Source organism: Ctenocephalides felis, unplaced genomic scaffold (assembly GCF_003426905.1).
Source record: "Ctenocephalides felis isolate EL2017-DRISC unplaced genomic scaffold, ASM342690v1 CF-g0.4_SCAFFOLD_01492, whole genome shotgun sequence".
NCBI lineage: Eukaryota > Metazoa > Arthropoda > Insecta > Siphonaptera > Pulicidae > Ctenocephalides > Ctenocephalides felis.
The window spans coordinates 53,322,278-53,333,284 of NW_020537646.1; positions in this window are offsets into that span (position 1 = coordinate 53,322,278).

An 11,007-nucleotide genomic window follows, 5' to 3' on the forward strand; every position below is an offset into this window, starting at 1 on the left:
CAGAAAAGTATACGGGTTTTTTCTGCCTCAGTCACTTTTTTTGTTTCAAATGTGCCTCAAATCCTCTATAGTTTTTCAGCCCAGTTTCTTAACGCATGCGGCTTTTGTTAGTACCCTGCTAGATTTTTTTATCTTTATGAACTGTATTCAATTCAACACTTTTTTGACACTGTGGTACCTGACACTTCGCCATATTGAAAATTATTATTAATTCTTTTGTTTTTCTGAAGTATTCGTTCGTAATTGGTCGTTATCGAGTAGCGCCGTACAATATGCCTGCGGGTTTAATGTACGCGCTGACCGAGAAACGACGTTAGTTTCGAATTTGGGAACAGTAATACGATAAAAAGGTCATTTGTTCTATGTTTGCCCTCCATGATATATATGCATAGATAAAAGAAGAGTATTGTATATATGGAATATAGGGTTTGTTCGGAGTGCAGTCACCGACAGTCCACAACCGTCGGACGCATGCGCAGATCGTTTTGACCGTTCGATGTGTCCAAACTGGATTCCAAACTGTTGTACATGGCGTTAAATCCCAAAAAGATGTATTGCAAAACTACTTAACATCAAAATATATATCAACACAAACTCACATATTTCAATATATATATATATATGTGGCGATATCAAGCAGGCTGGTTTTGATTTGTAAAAAACAATCGGACATGTCATGTATATTTTTGATATCAAAATATTTTTACAGTTAATAAATTTATATTTTTTTATTATGTTGGGAGTTTCTAATTAAATATATTATCATAATCACACAACTCCCACATTGGTGACTCACGACGATGGAGATGAAGATAAAGGAGTTTTATTTTTCGAAGATTTAAGAAAAATTGATTTTGACGCAGCACCATAATCACTGGTCTTCAGTGACGACCTATAAGGTATGTCCAGTCCAATCCATCATAGTTAACGCACTTACTATCTGGATCAGACTTCCGAGGTTACTCATTTGGTATACCCAGACCTCAGTGTTTATTGCTGACAGAAAAAATAATTTGGAGCCTGAACTTTTCATTGGAATGCAATTCAACCTCTCTTTCTCTGTTAACTCAACAAATCGTCTTATAATGCTACCCCCCATTATCGGTGACAACGACGAATCAAAACAAAATTTGACATAATTTATTGGATTCCACAATTCTGGACTCTTATGTCAAAGAAACCAATGATCCTGATTTGGATAAAGAGCCAACTTCTTTCTCTGATCGGAACTCATCAGATACGAATGCAACGCTTGCAGAAATGGAAACTGTACCCATAAATTATGCATTCTGAACATTAAGTTATTCTGATATAACTAATACCCATTAGATCGAGAACATTATGCAGAATATGGAGTTGATGGCAGGTCAAATCACCACATACGGTGGATCTGCTGACGAAACATGGAAATTTGTAATTGACCAGTATTACAACACTGGTCTGCTATAATCTGCTTTCCCACCACATTTTTATAACGTGTTTCCCTGTATTTTTTTTTTAAACTGTGAGATCAACACTGGGCAGGGAGTGTGTGGCGATATCAAGCAGGCTGGTTTTGATTTGTAAAAAACAATCGGACATGTCATGTATATTTTTGATATCGAAATATTTTTACAGTTAATAAATTTATATTTTTTTATTATGTTGGGAGTTTCTAATTAAATATATTATCATAATCACACAACTCCCATATATATATATATATATATATATATATATATATATATATATATATATATATTAATCATATATCGCATCTATAGTAATTGTATATAAATATAGTAATGATATTTAGAATGTTCTAAACTAATCAGGTGTATCTCATACAAATTTTAACAATATGATTGCCATGAACAATACCAAACATAGTTAAAAAAAACATCTATTCCGATAAACATTTTTATTAAAAATGAAAAATTTTATTAAAACAGAAAATATTTGAAGAATGATACAAAATAAATACAAATAATGACATTGAAATTAAGGATATAAAAAGACAAGAAATGAAAAGCCAAGCCAAGGTAAAAACAAACAAGAATAATAAAAAATAAGTGAGAAGTGTTGAAACCTTGTTATGAACTTTTACCATCATGTGTTACACAATAGCACAATTGAAAAAAATCTTTCACCAATCAAAAAATCAGTCTTATAAATTATTACTTATCTTTCATCACTCATAGATTACATTCATGAGGTACTTAATTATATAAAAACATGCTCATATGCTTGATCTCTTCCACCTTTCAAAAACTCATTATTACCTTACGTAGAATCAAAATCTTTCACCAATCGAAACATTACTACAAACATTAATCCTGAATTTGTTTGATTGCTGGGTAATAACATGGCCACAAGGGCAACAGCTTTTTACATTACTACATAAAATCTTCAAACTTCATATTCATATATCATTGCCATTCCGTCTTCGGTTTCTCTGGCGCAACGCATCCTTTTCAATATTTAAAATACTGTCAATTGCTCTGTTCAGCCGTCTGCAGTATTTGCATCTTAAAGATATACTCTTTAATTTATTGTGGTAACTTTCCAGAAACATATTAGTATTTCAAGGCTCCTAACATAAGAATTTACTTTAGTCCAAAAATCATCCTCACATAGTATGACTCGTATTCTTAACAAGGCGTTGAAAATGTTTGTCTGCTTTTGTGTATATTTAACTTTGGCACTAAGTGCCCTTTTCCAGCTTTTAGATACGTGCCATGAACAAAGTAAATGGTTATTTGTTGACGTCATGACAGATGACCATATGCAGGTGCATCATCAGACATAAAAGTTGAGGTGGCAATACTTCCTACTTTATCACAAATTTTTTCAAAAAATTATTTGAATGCAGTTTTGTCTTGCCGATTGGTAAAACAAAATGCTACCGGATAGCCTGCCCCAAACTCGTCATTTACAAGTAGAGTATGCAGGGTAAATCCATTAGCATTCGTACCATGTGTTCCATCTATGCATATTTTATCATGTCCAAATTCCTTTAAAATAGTTGCCAGCTCTTTAGTCATTATGATCAACGCCTAGATTTTTGTAATATAAAATTTTGTAACCGGGTTTTTTGTCATTTTCCTCGAACCATTTGTCAACACTGATTTTATCATTATTATCTAGATAGATAGGGTATGGTAGCACCCTAGCACTGCTTTGCTTTTAATATTTCGTACATCTTGCTTGGTAATTAACGATGCTCTTAATGGTAACTTTCCTTCGTATGCTGCATCTTGAATGCTGACGCTAATTTTATCATCCGAAACTCCTGCTATAACTTGATCTATAAAAAAAATTATAATGTTAATAAAAGCAATTATTGACTTATGTAATCCGTTTATTGTGCCCTGCATGTGTCTTCCAGAACTTCACATTGACTGCTCCATTATGATCAATATTACAAATAATCCTTGAGGGACAAGCTTTCCCAGTTTTGATGCTGGATTTTGTAAATAAGCGTTCAGTTTGTTTCTGATTATACGTATACGAACGGTGGCAATCATAATACACCGTCTTGTCACTTTTCGAGTTATATCCTGAAGTACACGGAACATATTGCGCTAACTCCATCTGCTCTAATTCTGATTTCCATAATTCAAATTCTTTTTTTCCCTTAATTTTTTACAAGTATTACTTGATCTTTATATTTATTTATATTTATTTATTATATTACTAAGTTGATTTAGCGATCTTTTGTTTTTCACTATTTATTCTATCTAATCCTTTAATTTTTCATAAATATTACTTGATCTTTATATTTATTTATTATATTACTAAGTTGGTTAAGCGATCTTTTGTTTTTCACTATTTATTTTATCTAATCCCATAATTTTTCATAAATATTACTTGATCTTTATATTTATTTATTATATTACTAAGTTGATTAAGCGATCTTTTGTTTTTTACTATTTATTCTATCTAATCCCTTAATTTTTCATAAATATTACATGATCTTTATATTTATTTATTATATTACTAAGTTGGTTAAGCGATCTTTTGTTTTTCACTATTTATTCTATTTATTTAAATTATTAACTTCCCGAAGGAGAAGTTTATGTTTTCATCAAAAAATCCGATTCGCTAATTTTATGTTTTTTCGAGGTTTCAAGCCATTCTGAATCGAATGAGACCAAATTTGGAAAAAGTATGTGTGTGTGTGTGCGTGTGCACCAACAGATTTTTTGCCGTAAATCGCTGTTTTCTCAAAAACGGCTGGACCGATTTCAAAAATTTAAAAGTCATTCAATGTATCTCGATGAGGACTATTGTTTGTCAGTTTTGTGCGACGATCGGTCAAGCCGTTTCTTTGTAAATAGCAGAGAAGTAAAAAGTTTTTCGTCCACGTTTTATCACGCAATTCCGAATCGATTTTGAAAATTCAAAAATCATTTGAAAGATATTGGTTGGGAATCGACCTGATTAGTTTTTGGTGGAGATCGGCCGGGCCATTTTCTTGTAATAAACTTTTTTTTAAAAAAAATTCGACGATTTTTATGATTATTTTTTTGATGGTAGATACCATAGTGTTCTAGATCAGGGGTCGGCAAGCTTTTAACTGTAGTGTGCCAAGCCACTCTACCAATATGATTTAGAGTGCCGCCTTAATTTTGTTAGGTTCTAGGGGAGAAGAATTATAACCAAATTTATCTTTTAAACATATTTATTAACAAATAACAAGAGTTTCTAATATAAACAGTACTGGATTACCCCATAGGCCCAGGCCTAGGGCGGCATAATTTAGGGGGCGGCAAATATTTCAAAATGTAAAAATTTTAAACTCGAAATGACGCGACCATTCATTTTAAGAATGGATCCTGAACTTTTTTTGTAAATTTAGAGATCATTTTCGGTGAAATAGAACGTAATGCGTTTTCTAATCAAATTTATTATTTGTGGGTGCCGCATTGATGTTTTCTTGATGTATCATATTTAATATAGTAATTATCAAACTGATAAGATTTTTTGAAGAAATATTGAAAAGCTGTTCGTTTTTTGTAATTTTGTTCAGGTGAATCTTATAATTAAAACGCTTTAAAAACTGTTCGATTGTTTCTAGTTTTATTTTCGGTATTTAATGAATTTAAATGGCGAATTAACATAATATATTCATTGTTGTTAACTAATTTATGTCATTTTTTTGTATGTGAAAATATATTTTCTTAAATATGCCTGTAGGACAAAATTGAATCTTAAACTAAAATATCTGACAATTTGGTATGCTTCCTTAAATTGGCTTTTTTTTCAACTTCAGGAAGGCTGAGTTATAATAATCCCAAAAAATCGTAAATAAAATTGTTTATATATCTCTACGCTTCAAGTTCTCCTGAATATTTTGACATGCCTTAGAAAAAATAGATGTATACATGTGTTTATGCGGTTACAATTTTTTGCCAATTGGCATTCGGGAAGACGTGCTGATTAGTTTTTTGCAAAGACAGTTCCATCGTTTTCGGAATAGGGAGCAAAGAGTTAAAAAAATGCTAATTCAATTTTTCAAAAACGGAGCGTCCGATTTGAATAATTCAAGACACTTTTTACTTGTATGACAAAATGAGAACTATCGAAAATTTTGCGAGAGCATGGTCAGCGTTTTTGGTGATCTAAAAAGATGTCATTTGATGATAAAAAATGATCATTGACATCAAATTATTAGATTTTTTATACAAAAATTATTAATTATTTACAAATTTTATCTTCATTATTTTGAATCATTCCGTGCCAAAATTTTTAATTTTCAAAGTTTACTTTTTAGATAGTTTGTTTAAATGTTCTTTGCAAGGATCAATCGCCATAAATGATTAAAAAAATATTCGCTTGGCTTTGACTGAGAGGCGTACTGTTTATGCCAAAGGTAGGTTTAGCATTTTTGGAGATACAGAGCGCAGAAAGTGCAAAAGTGGTCAGGTTTTGAGAGTACAGATTATCCGATTGGAATGACTCAAAAAATATTTTGTTCGTGGTATTTTAGTGATATGAAGAAATGATTAGTTTTCCGAAAAGGCAATTTTGAGAATATTAAAATATCTAAAATTTTACCAAAAACTAATGAATACGATTTCTAACCAAGATTTTTCGAATGGTTTTTGAATTTTTAAAATCGACTTAAAATTGTGGGCTAAAACTTTGACGATTTTTTTCTCTCTTTTAATAATTACAAAAAAAGCTTGGTTGACCGTTAAACCTGCCTTCCCAAACATTTAAGTAATTATTCATTCCTTTAGTACAAGAAATTTTTTTTTTGAATTATTCGGAAACCAGCCTCTCGGTTCTTTCAAAAACTGAATTGCAATTTTTGCACTTTTGTTCTGTATTTTCCAAACGGCTAAACCTGTCTTAGCCAAAAACTAATCAGAACTTTCTTATCTATGAGAATGAAACATACATACATGCACACACATCTATTTTTTTTAAGGTATGCCAAAATGTTCAGAAATGTCTGAAACGTAAAAATATGCAAAAATTATTATTTTCGATCTTTTGCGATTACTATAACTTACGAGTACTTTACGCAAGGTTAAAAGTTGTATTTAAGTAATTTAGAATAAAATTATAGTTTAATTAAAATTGGCGCCTGATCAGATAGAGCCTAGGGCGGCAGAAAGCTTAATCCGCCACTGAATATAAACTAAACAACTTTAATGCGAACCTTGTGCCTGCACATTTTTTCTTAACATTTCAATATCCGGGGTATAATTTGTAACTTTTTATCTCACACAAGATTCTGAATGTTTAGTTGTTAAGCGATTTCTTTGTGAACTCAAAATATGTTTCTTGTGAGAAAAAAATTGTTCACAGAGATATATGGAACCAAAAGCTGAAAGAAGAGCGCATACCATTTTTTTTAAACAATTAAATCTTTTCCGGCAATGTCATTCAACAATTTAATATGGTTGTCGATTTTTCCATAGAGTCATCTTCCAGATTTTCAAACGGTATTATTGATGGATCTATTAAATCTGGTTTTATGGAAAATATAGGCACATAAGCTTCAAAGTCTTTGCATCTTCTGGAAAATTCACCTTTAAGTACTTCAACGTAGGTTGAATTACATTAGCGAGCTACGTTAGAAAAATGATTATAATTAAACATTTTCTCTTATTTAAAAATCAATCATTTAATAAAGCCTGGCACGCGTGCCGTAGGTTGCCGATGCCTGTTCTAGATCATACTAAAATATTACGGCCCTACGACAAATGGTTCAGCTTTAAAAATTCGTCAAAGTTTGCAAAAATTGGTATCGTTTTTTTGGCATTTGTCAAAATTAGACCTTTGATCGACGTTTTCTCAAAAACGCCTGAACCGATTTTAGAAATTTAAAATCCATTTGATGTATTTCGGTGAGGACTATCGTTTGTCAGTTTTGTGTGACGATCTGCCAAGCCGTTTCCTTGCAATTTGAAAAAAAAGTTAAACTTTTCGTCCACATTTAAGCTCATCCTATCGAACCGATTTTAAAAAATTAAAAACTGTTCGAAAGGTATTAGTTGGGAATGGTACTGATTAGTTTTAGGTGAAAATCTACCGAGCCGTTTTCTTGTAATTAACTGTTGAAAAAAAAATTTAAGCCGATTTTTATGGATTTTTTTAGCGATATATACCATGGTCTTATAAAACTTACTGAAATATTAGAACCTTACGACAAATAGTTTGATTTTAAAAATTCATCAAAATTTGAGAAAATGAGTAGTTCTTTTGACATTTGTTAAAATTAAAATTAGACTATTTACTTGGTATAATGATAGAGTACTTGGTCTTGAACATAATAAACCATTAAAGTCCTGGAAACAATTATAAAAATGGTTCAATTATAAAAATTATTGATTTTAAAAAAATTTGCTTTTAGAAAATACTCCGAGTCAAAGTGTTCGTTCGTTTTCAATTATGTGTAATAAATCCACTCGGAATACTTTTAATCACTCATAAATTAATTTATTTTTTATTGATTAAGTCGATTATTTAAACATATCGGGAAGTTCATGTAACTTGCCTTAAGGCTACCAAACCAACTAGTTTATTTATTCATCTTAACTAGTTATGTTTTAATATATATTATCTATTTATATTATTTATAATAATATAAATATAATTTTTAATATTTATTCTGGTAACTGCTGTTATGTGTGATTATTTATTACCATTACTTTGCTAATTAATAGCATGTGCAAAAACACTGAGTCTCATACGTCACTTTCTCTTTTTATGTTAACTTTATAGCAGATTAAGCACATTTGAAATATAATACTACATATATTTGACTAGAAAAGGAAAAAAATGATTTTATTGCACAACAGTAATGAATTTATTCCGATTACAAAAATGAAGTGTTTTTTAGTTGAACTTCTCTAAGTAAATAAAAGTGCATCCGCAAATTATCCGTTTCATTGAAGTACTCTTTGGTAAACCACATTTTTTGTTTTTTGGTCTGACGTTAACACAAACAAATCGGTTTTCCAACTCGTGAGCAGGCAACGTGTAACTGCCCATGCAGTGGCGGATCCAGCTTCGGCGCCAGGGGGGGGGGTCATAATTGAAAGGTTTTTAGTATGTAACAATATAATTTCTCGTAGTAATTGGAGCGGGGCTTAAAGATCCGCAGGTAGAAAGGTCTACCACCGATATCTCAAAAACAAGTAAAGTTAAAGATTTCTTAACAACAATATTTGAAAGTAGAGGGAAAAATTGTACAACCAGCCATCACATTGATTCTTACGACTTATAAAAAAGCATTTTTACAGGAGATAAATTAAATAAATATTTATTCCAACTCAGCTGATGAATATTTTGGACAAAATATCAAATCAATATACAGAGTTATCTTTGTGAAAAATGTATCCATAAAATTTATATTTTGCATTGGCTGAATAATGTAGCAATTATTTCGTTAAATTCCATTAAAATTAAAAATAATACATTGGATTGTTTGTCCTCTCGACGTCAGATTTTACGGCGACAATGGGGTAAAAAAAAGCCAAGCGAAAAATTTTTGAAAAACAGCAAAAAAATACATTTCTACAGTGAAGAATTAGCTGGAAGATGTACTAACCTTAGTCAGATAGTTTTTTGTTTGATGTGTTTTATTTGTTGTTATGTTTTTCGTTTAGTTTTCACAAAATAATTTCTCGTAGATAATATATATATATATATATATATATATATATATATATATATATGTATTTTTATTAAAATAATCTGCGTCTTCGACATGGTTCAAAATCCCACCTTACCTCGACGTTTTCTCGTCTGAAACGTTGTTAAAATTATTACTATAAAATGAAACTGGATAAGCGCTTGCGTTGGTTAGTTTTGTGAGTCAATTGGTTGATCCGATTCTTTACTATTGGCAGAAAAGTGCAAAAATTATCGTCCATGTTTTTGTCAAAAATTCCTAACCGTTTTAATAAATGGTTTTTGGCGAAGATCGATCAAATCGTTTCTTTTTCATAATAGATTGTTATTTTTTTTTGTGATTTTAGTGAAACTTTGCATGGCGATAGAGATTCTGCTCTAAATGAACATACTAAACTAAACAATATTAAGGCCTGCGACAAGTGGTTCACTTATGATAATTAAAGTTTGGATTATTTGGCCGCGCATTTGGAAAATTCACCGGGTGTATGTATTCGGCTTCGTATTTCATATGTGTTCGTTTTCCACCAATGTATAATGTTTAAACCATTTTTCAACTAGTTGGTATTGGTATTTTGCCTTGAGGCAAGTTACATGAACTTCCCGATATGTGTAAATAATCGACTTAATCAATAAAAAATAAATTAATTTATGAATGATTAAAAGTATTTCGAGTGGCTTTATTATACATAATTGAAAACGAAAGAACACGTTAACACGTAGTATTTTCTAAAAGCAAATATTCAAAAATCAACAATTTTTATAGGACTTTAATGGTGTAAGCGCCCGGCGCAATGTTTATTAAAAAAGTCAATTAAAAATCACTACGCACAGACACTTAATTACCTCGAAGGACCAGATATAATTTATCATTAGAATGGCTATATCAGACCTTTAAAAATATGTAAGTTAAATAAGTTAGTTAGTTATTAATAGTATTTATTTGTTTGATGTTCACGGTTCAAGTTATGCGTACAGAATGGATATGAATTTCTTAAAAACTATCTTAGTACCTATAGTAGGGTAGGAAATTATTTTATTACAGATCAGAGGGAGTTCAGTATATAGGTAGAGGGAGATGGAAAAATAAAATTTGTGAGGCACGAACAAATGGTTTAGTATGTTCATTAAGAACAAGTACTCTATCGTTATACCAAGTAAATCGTCTAATTTTAATTTAAACAAACGTCAAAAAACTACTCATTTTCTCAAACTTTGATGAATTTTTGAAATTAAACTATTTGTCGTAAGGCCGTAATAATTCAGTAAGTTGTATAAGACCATGATATATATCGCCAAAAAAGTTTCATAAAAATTAGCTTATTTTTTTTTCAACAACTAATTACATGAAAACGACTTGGTAGATTTTCACCTAAAACTAATCAGTATCATTCCCAACTAATATCTTTCGGACAGTTTTTGATTTTTAAAATCGATTCTGTAGTATGAGCTTAAATGTGGGCAAAAAGTTTAATACTTTTTTCCAAATTACTAAAAAACGGCTCGGCCGATCGTCGCACAAAACTGAGAAAAGATAATCCACATCAAAATACATCGATTGGCATTTAAATATCTAAAATCGGTTCAGGCGTTTTTGAGCAAACGTCGATGAAAGGTTTAATTTTGACAAAGCCAAAAAAACGATACTAATTTTTGTTAACGATACTAAATTAAACGACTTGTCATAGGACCGTAATATTTTAGTATGATCTATAAGACTATGGTATCTACCGTCGAAAAAAAATTCATATGAATTGTCGAAAAATTCCCAACCAATATCTTTCGAACGGTTTTTGAATTTTCGATTCAAAATTGCGGGCTAAAATGTGGACAAAAATCTTTTCACTCTTTTGCTATTTATAAAGAAACGTTGCACAA